The following is a 21,886-nucleotide window of genomic DNA, read 5'->3' on the forward strand; positions in this document are numbered from 1 at the left end:
GAAGTTCTTAATTAACAAATATGTGATGTGGCTGTGTGTTAAGCATAGGTTTGCGGGTTTGACGGGGCAAAATAAACAATAAAGCAACCCATGCGTATGGGCTATTTCTTAATAATTTCATCGGTTTTTTTTTTTTACTATTTTTTTAATTTTATCTTTTAACCTGAGGTTTATTTTTTTTTATCCAAACCGAAGAGAGATCGTGTTAATATTGCTGCGAGCAGTGTAGGAGAAAAGAGCATTCTTGATGTATTTATTAATTTATTTTGATGATACATCCTGTAATCCAGGTAGCTTTAAGACAGAATGTTGTTCAAGTTTGGACGAGCTTTACACATGACCTCCAATGGCTCGCTCTGCTCATGAGGTTGACCATCTTTTCAGTCATGTCGATTCCTTTCCACCAAACTCCCTCCCAGTCGAAGCACTGAATCAGCGAGCCTAAGGTCAGGGCATTATTTTGTGTGCCAAGACCTCCCCAGGACAAGCTCTCCTTCCCAATCCAAATTCTCCCTAATGGCAAGTGCTTATATGCTTCGGATTTCCAATTCTCAAATCTCTCAGGCTTAAACCTTTCTGGGTCCTCCCATATCTGGGATCTCTATGAATGGCCCAGGCAGCTCACAGTAAAATTTGTTCCAGCTGGCACATCATAGCCTCAACCTCCACAATCTGCAGATGACATATGCGGTGCTAAGAGTGGTACAACTGGAATATAGTCGTAAGTTCTCGAGGATGATGCTCTGCAGGTAGTGCAGTTTTGAAAAATCTGATTTCATCTATTAAACGTTCATGGCCAATTTGAGTATCCAATTCTTCTCTGGCTTTCTTTACCACATCTGGATGGTTGAAACAGATTACAGACTCCCCATTCTATAGATGTGACAAGTGTTTTTGTCCAGCAAAGCAACAATTATCTGCAAGAAACAAAAAAAGAAAAAACAAAAAAAAAAACAAAGGGCAGTAGACCATTTAATAACAGCTATGCGCAGTCCTCACAAATAAGCGAAAAAGAGTAAATCATGAAACTAACCAGAAATAAGTCCTTTTAAATTTCTTCTGTATAGTATTCGGTTCAGATTCCTGCAAAGTAAGCAAAATGATTTATCATCTGTGTTTTCCATTCTTGTCTCGTCGAAGTTCATCAATCAGTCCTTGCAAGATCAGATCCATCCTGTTACTGAGCCCCAGTGCACCTCTTGATAAATCCATATAATCAACAGATTGAAAAATGGGGAACACGTCCCCAAGATTTGTCAACTCACTAAGGGCAGCATACCCTTGTAATGTCTCCTTAAACTTGGTTGGCTCCTCAACTAATTTCACATCTTCACCGTAATATCGCTTCCCTGCAATCATTCTCATTACTAATATTAAACGTGAAGTCCATAAACATGGACCTTAGTTCTAACCTTAGCAAAACCATCGCTAGAATCTCGATGGAGTCTGCACACCAATCGCCTGATTTCGTCCTTTCTGATGGCCAAAAATGCGTTGAGGCGAGACGAAGAGAAGAATTTCAATTGCGCAAATGCGGCGAAGGTTGCGCCAGTGATCGCCATAGCTGGCTGAAGCAAGGGTGGTGTTGTTGTAGTGCAAATACTTGCCAGCTAAGAACTGAGGACGATTGGCAAAAACTATGTCATTCTTGGTGAAGCATTTCTTCAACAGCTGACGGTGATGATACAACCACCACAGGTCGAGGGCCCAGTCGAAGAGATATGAATTGGGCCATATTTCTTTGAGAGGTCTCAAGACTTCGATGGATGGGTTGTCTGAGGAGATTGGAGATGACCGATAAATGGAATAGCTGGTAGGGCTTGGAGGGAGATTTCTACGTTTTTTTCTAGTTTGTAGGCAACAACTTAACTGCAAGAAATAGCAAGTAAAAGACACAGAAATGAGTAAATCATGGTTGTCTTCCATTTTGTATGGACTGAGTATAATCAGTTCTTGTCTGATTTCAACACAATCCACATTATATAAAAGAGTGTTTGCACTTCTGCTGCTGTTTAAAAGTCGCTTGTCAGTTGCATTTTTCTTTTTTCTTTTTCTTTTTTTTTTCACAAAAGATGTAAGCAAAAATTAACTTTCTTTCTTTATATTATTTAAAATTATTTTTTGATCATTCTTCTTTGGCACATTGGGGAATTTCTACGAGGAAATTAATGGCTGCATCTAGAAAGGCAGTTTCATTGACTTAGAATTTTAACGTTGAGCTTTTCGATTCCCAGCACCCAGTACTGCGTACTGAACAGCCCTATAATGGACTTTTAAGTTTTCTGGAGGAAATAATTTCTAAAGGAACTTGGAAATGACTGGTGAATTTGGGCGGAAGGGAGGTCTAGAAATGCAGGACGAATTTTTCGGCCGACTTTGACGATGTGTTTCGGTTGATGCGAGACCATCTAGATGATCGAAAATGAAATCGCCAAAATTTACGGCTGCCCAGTGTGCGAAATGTCTTCTGGGTTGCAGTTATACTGTTTAGGCCAGCCAATTACAGGAGGAACACAAGTATATATTAGATTATTTTATTTTATCCCCGTGCTGTGCCGCAATATAAAAAGTAGTTTTTTTCTTTAATAAAATATAAGTTATTCAATTATTGTTATCATGTTTTCTGATAAAATAGGCATAAATTCAAAATAAGATGTTATTTTTTATTTTTAAAAAATATTAGTACGTATGATATATTTAATGAATTTTATTTTTAAAATATTTAGATGATAGCATATTGAATCGATTTATATTAATCTGTCAAATCTATAACTCGGGTCAAAAAATCAATTATTAAAAACAATTCTTAATCAATCTCAATGTTAAAATATAAAATTTTTAAAAATAAATAAAAAAAAACATATAAAACTACTTTTGAGTCAATCTTAATTAACCTATTAAATTCACGGGATCCAGGTCATGAAATTGAGGAAACCCTATAGATAGTAAATAAAAACAATGAAGCCCAATTACTAACCAATTCCAATGTTAAAGAATGAGATAAAAAAATTAATTTAAAAAAGAGGAAACAAAAACCATGTCAACTTGGGTCAACTTATTAAGCTCGAGACCTTATTTATAAGATCGAGACCTGAGTTTATAAGATCGAGATAGATTTTAATACAAATATATTATAAAAAATTCATAAAGTTTCCATTTCACCTTAAATCCAATGTTGAATATTGAAATTGAGGAGAAAAAATAATCCATGAGGTCATGAATAACTTTACAAAAAATAAATTGAAAAAATATATAAATACTTCAATTCTCAAACAATTTAATATTGAAAGGATAAATTGAAAAAAAAAAAACTAAGATTGAGTTATTGAATGGTGAATGGAAATAAAAAAATATTCAATTAAAAAATGACAAAAAAATAAATTGAGGTAACCTAGGTCAACTTGCCAAACTTATAACCCGAGTCATGAGGTCAAGATAACCATATAGAAAACCAATGAAAAAGTTACAAAGCCCAATTAAAAAAACATTCAATTAAAAATGGATCTAAAAACTAAACAGAGTCAACATTGTCAACCTACTAAACCAATTTAATTTTGAATGATGAAATTGAAAAAAAACATCAATTAGAAAAAAATAAAAAAATAATCTGATTCAACCCGGGTTAACCTATTAAAATTATGACCCGCTTAATGAAATTGAGATAATTTATAAAAAAATAAATAAAAAATTATAAAACCTCACTACCAACATATTTAATGTTAAAATCAAGAAAAAAAAACTAAAATTATAAAACCTCACTACCAACATATCTATAGGAACCTATATATAATTTAGTAGAAATAAAAATAAAAAAATTTATAAAGTATAATTTTTAAAATAATTTTATATTAAAAAATAAATAATAATCTCATATTAACAAATAAAATAAAAAGAAATTTGTCGAAGAATAAAATAAAAAATAACAGTGTTTTTTTCTCCTTGTACATGTGCGCGGCCCGCCCCGCGTTCCTGCTTGTTCTTAATAAAAGCAAACGAGACAAACCAACTTGCACTCCAGCCGACGTCTAGCCTTTTATAAAATATTTATTTCATCACGTGGCTTGAAACCATCTAGTACATGAGACCTCTCCTTAATTTAAAATTTCATCCTTGTTCCCTTCGCACTAAAATGGATATTACTTTAGACAAACCCTTTTTTATATTTGGTTATATATTTATCGCACTTTCACTTTACCTAAAAAAACAATTATTGTATCTTTCTTTTTTTTATGTTCTTGACTCTGCACGTGCGTCTCTACAAATAGTTTTATTAGATTCGGCTCACGTCCAAAAAACATAGCCTCTAAGAAAAAAAAATTAATTAAGTAACAAAAAATTAATTTAATAATATATTTCTTTTAAATTAATATTAATATCCATTTCACATATGCAATAAACGGAACAGAACTGCTTGTGTGTGTTGTCACCGAACCATGAATTTATCGGTTCTGGTTGCGAGCACCAGACTGTAAGCATTGTGTGAACCACTCATACATCACGTGCTCAATATATTATGGCCATATATCTTCCAAGATGTATAGTAGTTTGAAATCCCTCCAAACCGCCATGTTGTACCAGCCTTGGAGATCGTTATCTCACATGTTTTTTTTTTTTTACCTTTTTTTATGCTTCATACCAAAAATCACGTAACCTACTTCAGGAAGGTTACGTGATTTTATTAAAAATAGGCTGGAAATTAGAAATTAACACCAACCTCACATTTATAAAACCATGCATCGATATTTGGTATCCATTCAGGATGTCTGGATACCAGACTCTATTGAAATAATGGAATCTCCATCGAGAATTTAAACGCTGATAATATTACTCAGGCGGTCTCAATATTTGTGAACCTTAAATAAATTAAATTAATAAAATATAGATTAGTTGTTCATAAATTATGTTATAATTAAAAAAAACTAAACAAAAAAAAAACTTACATTGAAAAGGTCATCCTTTCATCGTGTCTCGTACTTGTTGGTGAATTGATTCTACTATATATGAAGGCACGCCGCATTTGCGCTGTGAAATCGCGTTGGAAGAGGCGGCATCAGTAGACGACGCAAGTGCCTCTTCTTGATTGGCACCTAAAGGCTAATGTCTCCTCGCTGCTAGATTTTGTTGATTTTGTTCTACGCATCTACATAATTTTATATGAATAGTTACATAATTAAATTTGATTGTTAAAAAAAAAAAATTGGCAGCACCTCCCTACACTAGAGACTACCCAAAAATTTTTAAACCTACAAATATTGATAAAAGAGCCGCATCCAATTGACCCCATTCAAAAATATTGTATATAAACCTAACATCTATAAAAATAACAATTAAAAGTAATGAAAATATTGAAATTGAACAATAACAATTAAATTTAACAAAGTGTTCAATTATTATGGCAATACAAAAACAAAATATATTGAACAAATTAAAAATAAAATATAGACTTTAGGAATAAAAAATGATTATCTTAATAATGTGTTTATTTTCAAGACTTTATCTACATTATAAAAAATATACCAAAACAAAAATAACAATAGCTAAAACACAGAACAAATAAAATAAAATAAAATCTTAAAGCAAATGAAGTAGAGGAAAAATACATAACTTTTAATTTGTTGAAGATATAATTAGAGATTACAAGCAAAAAACAAGAAATTTGAAACAAATGAGAGGAAAAAAAAAACAAAAAAGAGAGTTGTGAAACGAAGGAGATGAAGAAATGCACTAAAGGGGAGGTCACTGAGATTTATAGCATAGTTTAACCGATGAAATTGCAGACAACCAATTTAAATGATATTATTTTTAATTATTTCGTTGGGTGATGTTTTCGAAAAATCTGTCGGTAAATTTTGAATTTCACACCAAAATTTTTAATTACCCTCCATATTTTTCGTTGTTCATCGGTAATTCCGTCGACAACGGCAAGTGGTCAGAAATGCATTTGATACCTGCCCTTTGGAATTCGCACCGTCTGTTGGTGAATTTATCTGTAACTGTGAATTGCTGACAAATGCCGATGAATTGTAATCTATCTGCAAAGTCATAGGTGATTGTGGCATTTCTAGTGCAGCTCTTTGTGAAATGCCGACGAACTGTAATCTATCTGTATAGTCGTCGGTGATTTTCCAGTGCAGCTTTTTATGAAATGCCAACGAACTGTAATCTATCTGTACAGTCATCGGTGATTATGGCATTTCTAGTGCACCTCTCTGTGAAATGTCGATGGAACTATAATCCATCGGTATATAGACATCGGTGATCGTGCACTATGCATGAAAGATTATGTTTGTATTGTCTATTTACCTTCCTGTAAAAACTTTATTACAAACTTCCCATCACACAAAACAATAACATCAGCTAACATTTATATAAAAAAAATATTTTTGGTTATAAAATATCATCTATAATATATATTACATTATAAAAAATTGATTTACACTTTATGTGATTCTGATAGTAAATAAAAATTTTCTTCTTGTTCGTCATTAATTGAATAGTCATCAGCTCCATCATAATCTTCAATATGGATATCATCTTCATCGATTTTTACTTGTCTACTAGAGCTCAAAACAACATTCAACTCCTCTACGTCAATATCAACAAGACTATCATCGAAAACACGAAAATTTTCTTCCAAGTTAATCGAAGGAGTAACTCAATATGGTTTAACCAACTCACTAACTTAAAAGACTTCATCTCACACACTTGTGTGTTCGTTCTCATCCTGAACAACCTTGATACGACCCCTGATTTTTGTTTTTAAAATGGATAACCAATCAACTCTTGATCGATCCTTTCTAGGTTTATGTGTAATAAACTTGTTGACATTGTTTTACGTAAACAAAGACATCATTTACGTTACGGAGTCTAGCTTTTGAGTTGATTTCGACCAGACCATAATGAGGATCAACTATGATTCCTCTGTCAATGATGTCATGCCAATAGCATTTTAATAACATACAAAAGTTGGGGCACATGCTAATTTTCTGGTATCCTAAACCAAGGGGTTTCATCATGGACTTTGCAGCATAGAAGTTCCTTTTCAGCCTGTGTTCCCTTCAGGTAAAATGCTTCTCGTCCATTTGATAATTTTGTCATACTCGGTCTCACTCAACCCGTGATCTGACTTAATGGTGAAAAATTGTGCTACGACCGATAATTTACTGTGGTTTCGTGCAGTCATTCCCAAAATAGTTGTCGGAATATTTCAACAGATTAAAAAACCTAGTTGTATCTGCATTAAGTTCTTTTTTTCTTCTTCTACGATTAGACATTGACTAACAGTACCTTGATTCATTCTCATTGCATCTATAATCATATTCCTGTAAGGATTATTGTTGTCATTTGCAACTCCATGCACGTTGTTAGCACTAGAAGTTGGCCAAACCACCCTTTCTCCCATGCTCTAATTACGAACAAATACTTCTCCGTGTGGATACCAAAAAAAGTAATTCTCTATAAACCCTTTATGTTGAAGATGCATCATTACAATATTTGGATGCAGATACTTTTTATTTTCACACTTCTTGTATGGACACCTAATACCGCCTCCAGTAAATTTCTAGGAATAGATGTGCGAAATTAATAAAACTTAAACCCCGTTTACAATAATCATCCTTCGCAATCCTTGAGGTGAATCTCAATACATCAATAAATGATCATCCATAACCTTCTAATCGAACCTCTATAAAAATTATGATGACAACATGTATTAATTAACTATGTTAGGTAAATAAATTTGCAAAAATATTGGTTTACCTCGAGATTATCCAACGAGCTAATTACAATTTTTCATAAATATTAATTATCAATTATCAAGTCCATACAAATTTATAAATATAAATTTATGAAAATTACAACTCCACAATAGCATTGATAAAAATTAAAACAGACTCATTAAACAATCTATTAATTATTTCACCACAACACATGTAATTTGGTAATTCAATAAAGTTTCAACAATTTACAAACAAATATAATTTTACAAAATCTAAAACAAACAATAACAAGTACAAAATTATACATTCATATACTACAAGTTTGTTTGAGAAATAACAATAAAACATATACATACACTACCAAAATACGTATTCTAAAAAAACAATAAAATTGACATTTAAATGTTAAAATTAAAAAAAGATAGATTTACTTACAAAAATATAAAATCCACAATAAATCATAACATGGATATTGTAACCACAAAACTTAAAGAAATATGACTTGTGGTGAGAAGAGGGAGATATTTTTTTAGAAGGGCTGGTTGTTTGTAGTTTGGGAGGGGAGAGTTGGGATAGGGAAGAAGAATGAGAAATAGGGGATGAGAGGATCGGTAGAGTGGTGATATATTCACTTTTACCGATGACATCGCTGACAAAATACTTTTGTCGATGATTCCATTGGCAAGTTTGACGGTGAATTGGTCATGTCACTGTACGGAGATCCTGGTTTGAATCCCTTAGTGATTCTGTCGATAAAATCGCTCGTAAAAAGTTCCACATCAACAAATCATCTTTTTTTAATTATGAATATTTTGTCTCTAAATTCCGTCGGTATAATACAAACTAAATTACAGACGAAATGGTGTCCGTCGGTAATTATCTTCACAAATTACTGACAGAATTATTCCATCAGTAATTTCATTAGTTTTAAAGCAAATCTTTCTAGTAGTGGTTATTTATAATTTCATAACTTGGGTCACATGTTTTGTGGGTTAACCCTAGTAGAATCAAGTAGCTTTATTGTGTTCTTTTTTTAAATTAAATTTTTTCTATCTTCATCTTTTAATCAAGTTGTTTTTAGACTCATCAATAGATTGGGTCACATTGAGTTAATCTTCACACAACTTAATTTGTTTTCTATTAGAAAAACATTAAGAGTACCTAACTGTTTCTTTTTTTTTTTTTGTTAAAAAAACTTGTTCCAACCCACATCATAGCATATATCAACGGTACAGTCTTTTACTAGTTTTTTTTGTATTTTTTTTGTAAAGACATAACAGTAACCATACTCATTCTTTAGCAAAGTTAGCCAGATTTGTAGATAGAATATACGTCTGTTATTTTCTCAACTACTAAGATAGATTGTACAAAATCTTCATTCTGATTAATGAAAGGTATGTATTTTTTTTTTTTTTAAATAGAGTAGTCCTTATAAATGTCATCTCGAATTAGTCCTTACATTTTTGAATCATTAATAACTTAGTTTTTTCTTTTTCTTTTTTGTTAATTTTGACCGTGTTTGTTTATGTGCTCATTGCTATACTTTTCAAAAATAAAATTTGTTTTATATTTATTTTTTTTATGTTTTTTATTATTTTAAACATTTTAATGTTAAAAATAAATTTTTAAAATAATAAAATATATTATTTTAATATATTTATAAATAAAAAACATTTTAAAAAGGACTATTATATTAAATTACAAACACTACCTTCATATTTGTTGTTACTAATCAATTAGGGACAAGTTTTAATTAAGCTTCAAGATACATTGAACAGCGAATGAACATAAAAGTTTTTTTTTTTTTTTAATGTATGCTTCATATATTGTTGTGTAGAATATCTTTTCTTAGTTGAAAATTTTTAAAGTAATATTTTTTAAAATTTTTATATTTTAATTTTAACACATCAAGATAATTAAAAATTTTAAAAATAAAAATATTAATTTAATATTTTTAAGATAATATACTTTTACAACACATCCAAAGATAATTAGAAAATTACTCCCGCACCGGTAAGAAGCGAGGAATGAGAACGGTCAATAATTGTTGTTTCTTCAAAAACCAGGTTAGTTTCTAAGATTCTATAACGAAGACCTCGCAAACTGGGTCAAGCAAGGATGATAACAACCTCTTTGTGACTTTTCTTCTCCTTCATTCATTTGGTTTATCTCTTTTATTACAGACAACACCTGTACAGAGAGTAACAGATACAAGTCAACAAGTCTTCCTCTGAAATTTCAAACTTGCCAGTACTCTCTCATTGATATGAATCAGACCTGGTGGCCTTGAGGTACACCTGTACAGAGAGTAACAGATACAAGTCAACAATTCTTTTATCACTCATATCTTCCGCTCCTGACATCCTTTCCTCCGTTCAAAGAAAAAGCACCAAATATCCAATTTCTATGGAGTTCACTCTTCATCCTCTCTTTCTTCTTCAATTTCTTCTTCTTCTTCCTCTTCTTTCATCCTCAGTATCTTACAATCCTTCGGTTAAGTACTTCATGAACTGCGGATCAGACACCAACGTCGATCTTGAGGAATACCGGACTTTTGTTGGTGATAAGAATTCTAACACTTACTTCTCCGTAGGAAAAAGCAAATCTATCAAAAATGAAAACCCTTTACCCGGCACATCACCCCTCTATCATACAGCTAGAATCTATACGAAAATATCCTCGTATATGCTTGATATCACTCAAACTGGTTCCTACCTTGTCCGCCTTCATTTCTTTCCATTCAGCTCCAAAGGGACTCATCTTGCTGATGCTTTGTTCAAGGTGTCTGCTTCAAATTTTTCACTTTTAACAGATTTTAGAGTCCCGAACAGTACTACTGAGTTCCCAGTGATCAAGGAGTTCTTTCTCACGATTGCTGCAGGAAATTTCAAAATCTACTTTGAACCAGCTGAAGAAACAACTTATGCTTTCGTGAATGCCATAGAAGCCTTTCTTCTCCCACAAAATTTCTCCATGGATAATTCAACAATTCATGGAGCTCTTAGGACACTTTATAGGATCAATGTTGGAGGTCCAGAAGTTAACGATACCCTGTGGAGGAATTGGGTACCAGATGATGGTTATCTAGCTTTTGGAGGTTCGGACGCAAACCTTTCTTATAGTGGTAAACTTCATGAGGCCAGTCAAGGGTTGATTGTCCAAGAAATTGCCCCCGAGTCTGTGTACATAACTTGCAGAGAAGCGAGTGTAGAAAATATAACTTGGCGTTTTAACGTGAGTAAGAAAGCTAGGCATCTTGTTCGTCTGCACTTTTGTGACTTTATCAGTGATTCACCAGGTACTGTGAAATTTGATCTCTATATATCTACCAATTTCAGTCGTGAGATCGATCCTTATTCTAAAGGGGCTAGTGATATGGCATCTCCATTTTTCTACGATTTTGTGGTTCCTTCTGATGATTCCGGATATATGAGTTTTAGTATAGCCCCAAGAAATAATTCTATTGAGAAAGTTGCTTTTCTGAATGGATTGGAGATCATGGAGTTTGTGGGGAACACGAGAATTGTAGTGCCTGTTGATGAACATGAGACAAAAAAACATCTAGCTCTCATAATTGGTTCAGCTGGAGGTGGGGCTCTAGTCTTGGTTTTGATTTTATTATTCTCATTATGTTTGAGATTAAAGCGACCAAAGCCCGTAAAAGCTGAGTTTCTTTATGGAAAAGGGAGGTCTCCCAGTTGGATAACTGAAAGAACTGAAAATGCCTCCTCCAACGTTACTAATTTAAACCTCAAACTGAAGATGTCTTTAGCTGAAATACTGGCGGCGACTCATAATTTCAATCCAAAGTTGTTGATTGGTGAGGGTGGGTTTGGCAAAGTTTATAAAGGAACTCTTGAGAGTGGTATGAAGGTGGCTGTGAAACGAAGCGATTCAAGCCATGGCCAAGGTCTTCCAGAGTTCCAAACTGAGGTCATGGTCCTTTCAAAGATTCAACATCGGCATCTTGTTTCCTTGGTTGGCTACTGCGATGAAGGATCGGAGATGATATTGGTTTTTGAATTCATGGAAAAGGGGACTTTGAGGGACCACTTATACAGCAAGGAAGGAGTGCTTAAAGAATCCATCTGCAAAAAAGCTGAATTGACTTGGAAACAAAGGCTTGAAATCTGTATTGGCTCAGCAAAAAGGTCTCCATTACCTCCATACTGGTCCAGATGGAGGAATCTTTCACCGTGATGTTAAGTCTACAAACATCTTACTTGATGAACATTACGTGGCCAAAGTAGCTGATTTTCGGTCTTTCTCAACAAGGAATGCCTGATCCGGACCATATAAGCATGGGTTTTAAAAGGTACTTTTGGTTATCTTGACCCTGAATATTTCAGAACTTTTCAGTTAACCAACAAATCAGATGTGTATGCTTTTGGTGTGGTTCTTCTTGAGGTGCTTTGTGCTCGACCCCCTGTTGTAGACTCACAGCAGAAGGAAGCAAATAACTTAGCTGAATGGGGGATGTTTTTGGCAAAAGGAAGGGCAGCTTGAAAAGATTATTGATCCTCTACTAGCAGGTCACATCAACCTTAATTCACTGAGAAAATTTGGTGAAATAGTCGAGAAGTGTTTGAAGCCCCAAGGAGCAGACAGGCCTAATATGCATGATGTGTGCTGGGATTTAGAATACGCAATGCAGCTTCAACAGACTGCAGTGCATAGAGAGGCACATGAGGACACCACCATAACAGGTGTTTCATCAGATTCAGCACTCCCAGTTATGCAGAACATGAGATCTAATATGTTCCCAGTTGATGATTTCTCAGATACAACAGATACTGTAATGTATCCCAACTAAGAATTAACGATTCCAGATGATCTCCACGAGTAAGGAATGAGCTCTCAGTACCTCCTATTATTATATCAAATTTCTCCAGCAACGAATGGACTTTGAAGTCATTTGAGTATATGCTCTAGTTAATTCATGTTGTCAGATTAGAAGTTCTAAATAACAGCAACTACGTTCACAAGCTTTATCAATTACACCAAATGCCTTAGTAATTCTCTGGGTTGGAAGTGCCTGTTCAACTAAGAGTGATTGAGATTGATAGCTTGACAGATTTTAGATGCTAATATATTTATCCCTTGGATGCATATCTGTAAAACATAAATAATAATAAAGTTTGATTGGATGCTAAATTTACTGAAATTGAAATTCATGATAGATTTGTACGAATCATGGGCTCAATTTTAGGTACTAAATATGAGACCAAGCAAATCAAGATGACTTGCTCAAAACTTGACAGGCCACCACTTTTATTCAAACATTGCATCCTAAGAATTAACTTTTCTTTTTAGGAACAAGCATTAGAAAGAATACATGATTTTCAAGAAACCTAGTTGACTCGGTTAACATGATCTTTAGAAATTTTAGTTGATTCGACTAACCTAATTTCTAAGAAGTCGAGTTGATCCAATTGACACGATCTTCAAATTGGTCTAACTAGCTAATTCACTACATGTAAACCATTATTTGAGCTCATTGTGTCTTTCAATGGATAAATTTGAATCTAATTTCTGCAAACCCAAATAGAATTAGCCGATCTATATTTCCTTACCTACCCTTTATGTCGTTGGTACTTAGCACTAAATGTTAGTGGCACCCTTCTTATCATAGTTAGGTCTATAGAATAATATTAAAGCATGTCAATACTAAAATATGATCCATTTAACACCATATTGTTTTTAATAAACAATGTAACCATCAACTAGTAGGGTTAATTAACTCAAATAATTGCCTTTGAATTAGGTCAAATAGTGTTTTTCTATACATGCCCCATTCATCATGTAGATTGGTGTGTTTCATGGGTTTAAAAAGACACATGAAACACTAGGTAAATTTAATTCTTCCATTTCTTGCATGCATAAATATTCTTATTCTCTAAGCACTTGTATTTATCATCTTCTTCAATATACTTTGTTACATACAAAACACAACCTTCAAAGTTATACCTATCATACAACTGAACAAACCTAAGAATCAAAAGGTCCCCAAAGCTCTATATAGAACATGTTTTATAGGTGTCATGACCAATGCAATGTTTCTTCTTCAACTTCTTAACCTAGTTATTTTTTTTTTTTGTTAAAAATGCCAAAATCCAATGCAATTTTCCTTAAGCTTCGTTATAATTAAGTTTATAAAAATAGTAAACCCATCTAGTATATTGCAGGCAATCCAATATTGTATTGAATATGATAAATATTTTCTTGTTTGGCATAAACTAAACCTTTTTTATTTAAATTTCCTCAATATGCTGAAGCATTAGCATTTTGTAATGTAAATTGTAGCCCAACCAAATATGTTAGCATGTTATGTTACTTGTTATTTTCCAGCAAAGACAATCCCTATTGTGAAATAATAAGCTTTCTAGTTCTTATTTTGTGACTTGTTTATAGTTACTTGAGTATATAACAATTATTGCTACTTATGTTTTACAAATATTCTTCCAATATTAATAAGAAGGCATAGCAATTCATAACTTGAAACTCATTTGTCAAGCTCATCTACCTTAATCACTTTTTGTTGAATGTTGCTCCATCAATCATTAATTCTAAATTCAGAGAACAATGGAGTACCTATTAGGTCAATAAAGAGTGATTGATATATGAGTTTCTAGATGTTAATTTGCATGCCTTCTTATTAATTTTAAATGTATATTTGTAAAACATAAGAAATAATAAAGCTTGACTAGATGCTCAATGTACTAAAATTCATGGTAGATTTGTCTAGGTTAGCTAGGTAATGGATATGGCAAATCTTAGGTCTAATCAATGCCCTAAAATGTCATGAAACGAAGACTTTATCTTGTATCCATGCCGATCCCAAATGTAGATATAAGTCACATCATTTCATCTTCCCAAGAACAATTATGACATCCACATGAGGGAAATCTTGAAAGATTTACAACTTTTAAGTTTTGAAACTAACAAATAGGAAGTTGTTAAATGTTGAGAGATTATAGGGCACTCTTAATGGAGAGCATGCATATATAATGTTTGCAACTTCTCTCATTTTATCACTTTCATAAAATCAAAACAATTACACCTTTTCTTATCTTAGTTCGATTTAACAATTTAGGCAAGTTGTTCATCATTTTATGACTTGTAAACCAGGCCATTAAATTACCATAAAAAAATAGTCTTGTTTCTTTTCTACTCACTACAGAGGAATTTCAGTTGTGATTTGAGTTATAGAGCTACATTCAAAGGAACTCTAGTCGTGTTTTGTTGAAATTTGGTGAGAAAACTCTATTTAAGTAACATTTTTCCAAAATCTTAAGAGTTTTTTAAGTCATGATAGATATTTTTAGTGTAACTAATGAATCTATGGCTACCTTGTATGAGGAGGCCCTAAGAAACTTTGAGCATTGTGTGAACCACTCATACATCACGTGCTCAATATATTGTAGCCATATATCTTCCAAGATGTATAGTAATTTGAAATCCCTCCAAACCGCCACGTTGTACCAGCTTTGAAGATCGTCCATCTCACATGTTTTTTTTTTACCTTTTTTTATGCTTCATACCAAAAATCACGTACCTACTTTCCATAGTGAGAAATTAGATTTTAAAAAAATATAGTATTGTTTTTCAAATGTTACTTAATTGTCGCGTGATTTTTTCACACCTTCTCACAACATTTGTCAAGTGTGTTGTCGCACTTGAATTTGTGTTCATATAAATAATAATTATTCAAAATAAAAATAATAATTTATGTTACATTATATTAAAAATAGGTTGGAAATTAGAAATTAACACCAACCTCAACATTTATCAAACATGCATCGATATTTGGTATCCATCTCAGGATGTTTGGATACCAGACTCTATTGAAATAATGGAATCTCTATCGAGAATTTAAACGCTGATCATATTACTCAGGCGGTCTCAATGTTTGTGAACTTAAATAAAATTAAATTAATAAAATATTATTAGTTGTTCATGAATTATGTTATAAATAAGAAAAAAAAAACTAAAAACCGAAAAAACTTACATTGAAAGGTCGTTCTTTCATCGTGTCCCTCGTACTTGTGTCGGTGAATTGATTCTACTATATATGAAGCACGCCACTTTGCTCTTTGAAACCGCGCTGGAAAGAGGCAACATCAGTAAACGACGCAAGTGCCTCTTCTTGATTGGCACCTAAGGGCATGTCCTCCTCGCTGCTAATTTGTTGATTTTGTTCTACGCATCTACATAATTTTATATGAATAGTTATATAATTAAATTTGATTGTTTAAAAAAAAAAATTGGCAGCACCTCCCTTACACCGGAGACTACCCAAAATTTTAAACCTGCAAAATATTGATAAGAGCCGCAAACCAATTGACCCCATTCAAAAATATTGTATATAACCTAACATCTATACAAATAACAATTAAAATTAATGAAAATAATTGAAATTGAACAATAACAATTAAAATTTAACAAAGTGTTCAATTATTATGGCAATACAAAAAACAAATATATTGAACAAATTAAAATAAAATATAGACTTTAGGAATAAAAAATGATTATCTTAATAATGTGTTTATTTCAAGACTTTATCTACATTATAAAAATATACCAAAACAAAAAAAATAACAAAAACACAATAGCTAAACACAGAACAAATAAAATAAAATAAAATCTTAAAGCAAATGAAGTAGAGGAAATACATAACTTTTAATTTGTTGAAGATATAATTAGAGATTACAAGCAAAAAACAAGAAATTTGAAACAAATGAGAGGAAAAAAAAACAAAAAGAGAGCTGTGAAACGAAGGAGATGAAGAAATGAACTGAAAGGGCGGTCACTGAGATTTATAGCATAGTTTTACCGATGAAATTGCCGACAACCAATTTAAATGATATTATTTTTAATTATTTCGTTGGTGATGTTTCGAAAATCCATCGATAAATTTTGAATTTCACACTAAAATTTTTAATTACCCTCCATATTTTTCGTTGTTCATCAGTAATTCCATCGGCAACGGCACGTGTCAGAAATGTATTTAATACCTGCCCTTTGGAATTTGCACCATCTGTTGGTGAATTTATCTGTAATTATGAATTGCTGACAAATGCCGATGAACTGTAATTTGTCTGCAAAGTCGTAGGTGATCTTGTGGCATTTCTAGTGCAACTCTTTGTGAAATGCCGACGGACTGTAATCTGTCTGTATAGTCGTAGGTGATTTTCCAGTGCAGCTTTTTATGAAAATGCCAACGGACTGTAATCTATCTGTACAATCATCGGTGATTATGGCATTTCTAGTGCACCTCTCTGTGAAATGTCGATGGACTATAATCCATCGATATAGACAATCGGTGATCGTGCACTGTGCATGAAAGATTATGTTTTGTATTGCCTATTTACCTTCTTGTAAAAACTTTATTACAAACTTCCCATCACACAAAACAATAACATCAGCTAACATTTATAAAATAAATATTTTGTGTTATAAAATATCATCTATAATATATATTACATTATAAAAAATTGATTTACACTTTATGTGATTCTGATAGTAAATAAAATTTTCTTCTTGTTCGTCATTAATTGAATAGTCATCAGCTCCATCATAATCTTCAATATGGATATCATCTTCATCGATTTTTACTTGTCCGCTAGAGCTCAAAAGAACATTCAACCCCTCTACGTCAACATCAACAAGACTATCATCGAAAACACGAAAAGTTGAATTTTCTTCTAAGTTAATCGAAGGAGCAACTCAATATGGTTTAACCAACTCACTAACTTGAAAGACTTCATCTCACACACTTGTGTCTTTGTTCTCATCCTGAACAACCTTGATACGACCCCTGATTTTTGTTTTTAAAATGGATAACCAATCAACTCTTGATCGATCCTTTCTAGGTTTATGTGTAATAAACTTGTTGACATTGTTTTGCGTAAACAAAGACATCATTTACGTTATGGAGTCTAGCTTTTGAGTTGATTTCGACCAGACCATAATGAGGATCAACTCTGATTCCTCTGTCAATGATGTCATGCCAATAGCATTTTAATAACATATAAAAGTTGGGGCACATGCTCATTTTCTGGTATCCTAAACCAAGGGGTTTCATCATGGACTTCGCAGCATAGAAGTTCTTTTTCAACCTGTTCCCTTCAGGTAAAATGCTTCTCGTCCATTTGATTAATTTTGTCATACCCAACCTCACTCAACCGTGATCTGACTTAATGGTGAACAACTGTGCTTACAACGATAATTTACTGTGGTTCGTGCAACCATCCTAAAATAGTTCGTCAGAATCTTTTCAACAGATTAAAAAAACCTAGTTGTATCTGCATTAGGTTTCTTCTTTTCTTCTTTACGATTAGACATTGACTAGCATTACTTGATCCATTCTCATTGCATCCATAATCATATTCCTGTAAGGATTATTGTTGTCATTTGCAACTCCATGCACATTGTTAGCACTAGAAGTTGGCCAAACCACCCTTTCTCCCATGCTCTAATTACGAACAAATAGTTCTCCGTGTGCATACCAACACAAGTAATTCTCTATAAACCCTTTATGTAGAAGATGCATCATTACAATATGTGGATGCAGATACTTTTTATTTCACACTTCCTGTATGGACACCTAATACCGCCTCCAGTAAAATTTCTGGAATAGATGTTGCGAAATTAATAAAACCTTAAAACCCCGTTACAATAATCCATTCCTTCGCAATCCTTGAGGTGAATCTCAATACATCCATGAATGATCATCCATAACTTCTATCGAACCTCTATAAAATTATGATGACAACATGTATTAATTAACTATGTTTGGTAAATAAATTTGCAAAAATATTGGTTTACCTCGAGATTATCCAACGAGCTAATTACAATTTTTCATAAATATTAATTATCAATTATCAACGTCCATACAAATTTATAAATATAAATTTATGAAAATTACAACTCCGCAATAACATTGATAAAAATTAAAACAGACCCATTAAACAATCTATTAATTATTTTCACCACAGCACATGTAATTTGGTAATTCAATAAAGTTTCAGCAATTTACAACAAATATAATTTTTTACAAAATCTAAAACAAACCATAACAAGTACAAAATATACATTCATATACTACAAGTTTTTGAGAAATAACAGTAAAATATATACATACACTACCAAAATACGTATTCTAAAAAAAAATTGACATTTAAATGTTAAAATTAAAAAAGATAGAATTTTACTTACAAAAAAATAATAAAATTCCACAATAAATTCATAACATGGATGTTGTAACCACAAAACTTAAAGAAATATGACTTGTGCTAGAGAAGAGGGATGTATTTTTTTAGAAGGGCTAGTTGTTTGTAGTTTTGGGAGGGGAGAGTTGGGATAGGGAAGAAGAATGAGAATAGGGGATGAGAGAGTCGGCAAAGTGTGGTGATATATTCACTTTTTACCTGATGGCATCGCTGATGGAATACTTTTGTTGATGATTCCATTGGCAAGTTTGACGATGAAATTGGTCATGTCACTATACGGAGAACCTGGTTTGAATTCCCTTAGTGATTATATATCGATAAAATCGCTCGCAAAAAGTTTCACCCATCAGCAAACCGTCTTTTTTTTTAATTATAAATATTATGTCTCTCTAATTCCGTCGGTATATACAGACTAAATTATAGATGTAAATGGTGTCCGTCGGTAAATTATCATCGCAAATTACCGACAGAATTATTCCATCGGTAATTTCGTTAGTTTTTAAGCAAATTTCTAGTAGTGGTTATTATAATTTCATAAACTTGGATCACCTGTTTTATGGGTTAACCATAGTAGAATCAAGTAACTTTATTGTGTTTCTTTTTTTAAATTAAATTTTTTCTATCTTCATCTTTTAATCAAGTTTTTTTTAGACTCATTAAGTAGATTTGTCAGCATTGAGTTAATCTTCCACAACTTAAATTTGTTTTTCTATTAGAAAAACATTAAGAGTACCTAAAATGTTTCTTCTTTTTTTTTTTGTTAAAAAAAACTTGATCCAACCCGCAGCATAACATGTATCAACGATACAATCTTTTACTAGTTTTTTTGTATTTTTTTGTAAGACATAAACAATAACCATACTCATTTCTTTAGCAAAGTTAGCCAGATTGTAGAATAGAATATACGTCTGTTATTTTCTCAACTACTAAGATATAGATTGTACAAAATCTTCATTCTGATTAATGAAAGTTATGTATTTTTTTTTTTAAAAACAGAGTAGTCTTTATAAATGTCATCTCGAAATTAGTCCTTACAGTTTTGAATCATTAATAACTAAGTTTTTTTTTTTTGTCAATTTTTTGACCGTATTTGTTTACATGCTCATGCTATACTTTTCAAAAATAAAATTTGTTTTATTAATAATTTTTTTTATGTTTTTAGATTATTTTAACATTTTGATGTTAAAAATAAATTTTAAAATAATAAAATATATTATTTTAATATATTTATAAATAAAAAACATTTTAAAAAGCAACTAGTAATATTAATTACAAACACTACCTTCATATTTTGTTGTTGCTAATCAATTAGGGACAAGTTTTTAATTAAGCCTTCAAGATACATTGAACAGCGAATGAACATAAGAGTTTTTTTTTTTTTTTTTTTTTTTAATGTATGCTTCATATATTGTTGTGTAGAATTATATTTTCTTAGTTGAAAATTTATTAAAGTAATATTTTTTTAAAATTTTTATATTTTAATTTTAAACACATCAAGATATTTAAAAATTTTAAAAATAAAAATATTAATTTTAATATTTTTTAAGATAAATATACTTTTACAACGTATCCAAGATAATTAGAAAATTACTCCCGCACCGGTAAGAAGCGAGGAAGGAGAACGGTCAATAATTATTGTTTCTTCAAAAACCAGGTTAGTTTCTAAAGATTCTATAACGAAGACCTCGCAAACTGGGTCAAGCAAGGATGATAACAGTCAATGAGATTGTATAACGACCCAGGGTCCACTTTTTGGCTTTGATAATTTGTCGTTGATGAAGTTTCCTCCTTTGTGACTTTACTTCTCCTTCATTCATTTGGTTTATCTCTTTATTTAGAGACAACACCTGTACAGAGAGTAAACAGATACAAGTCAACAAGTCTTCCACTGAAATTTCAAACTTGCCAGTACACGTGGGGTTGGACCAAGTCTGAAGGTTTATTGCAGTATTGTTGTGTAATGTATTATTCGCATTAGAATCGGTCAAATAAGTTAAGGCTGTTAGTATGGTGCTCTGTTAGGATTTCCTGTTGTTGTGTTATTTTATTGCTTGTCAGTTGTAATGTTTGTTGGCCTATTTAGGCAGCAAAAGAAAGGGAATAAGGCATCGAATAAACAACTCAAACACTCTTCAACCTCTGTTTATTCTTCTTCTTCTTTACTATCCAAAATTCTTTTATCACTCATATCTTCGCTCCTGACATCCTTTCCTCCGTTCAAATAAAAGCATCAAATATCCTCATCCAATTTCTATGGAGTTTACTCTTCATCTCTCTATTTTCTTCTTCAATTTCTTCTTCTTCTTCCTCTTCTTTCATCCTCAGTAACTGACAATCCTTCGGTTAAGTACTTCATGAACTGCGGATCACGCCCCAACGTCGATGATGATTACCGGACTTTTGTTGGTGATGAGAAATTCTAACACTTCCTTCGATGTAGGAAAAAGCAAATCTATCCACAATGAAAACCCTTTACCCGGCACATCACCCCTCTATCATACAGCTAGAATCTATACGAAAATATCCTCGTATATGCTTGATATCACTCAAACGGGTTCCTACCTTGTCCGCCTTCATTTCTTTCCATTCAGCTTCAAAGGGACTCATCTTGCTGATGCTTTGTTCAACGTGTCTGCTTCAAATTTTTCACTTTTAACAGATTTTTAGAGTCCCGAACAGTACTTACTGAGTTCCCAGTGATCAAGGAGTTCTTTCTCACGATTGCTGCAGGAAATTTCGAAATCTACTTTCAACCAGCTGAAGAAACAACTTTTGCTTTCGTGAATGCCCATAGAAGCCTTTCTTCTCCCAGCCAAATTTCTTCATGGATAATTCAACAATTCCTCCTTTTACAGACCAAAGATGGAGCTCTTAGGACACTTTATAGGATCAATGTTGGAGTCCAGAAGTTAACGATACCCTGTGGAGGAATTGGGT

At 32.4% G+C, this 21,886-nt stretch overlaps 2 pseudogenes; one reads left to right on the forward strand and one right to left on the reverse strand.

The window, feature by feature from the left end:
- Positions 1 to 296: 296 nt before the first annotated feature.
- LOC118029916 (cytochrome P450 81E8-like) lies at positions 297 to 1,913 on the reverse strand (annotated as a pseudogene).
- An 8,009-nt stretch (positions 1,914 to 9,922) lies between these two features.
- On the forward strand, positions 9,923 to 12,892 carry LOC118029923 (probable receptor-like protein kinase At5g24010; annotated as a pseudogene).
- Positions 12,893 to 21,886: the final 8,994 nt, after the last annotated feature.

This window comes from Populus alba, chromosome 5 (assembly GCF_005239225.2).
Source record: "Populus alba chromosome 5, ASM523922v2, whole genome shotgun sequence".
Taxonomy (NCBI): domain Eukaryota; kingdom Viridiplantae; phylum Streptophyta; class Magnoliopsida; order Malpighiales; family Salicaceae; genus Populus; species Populus alba.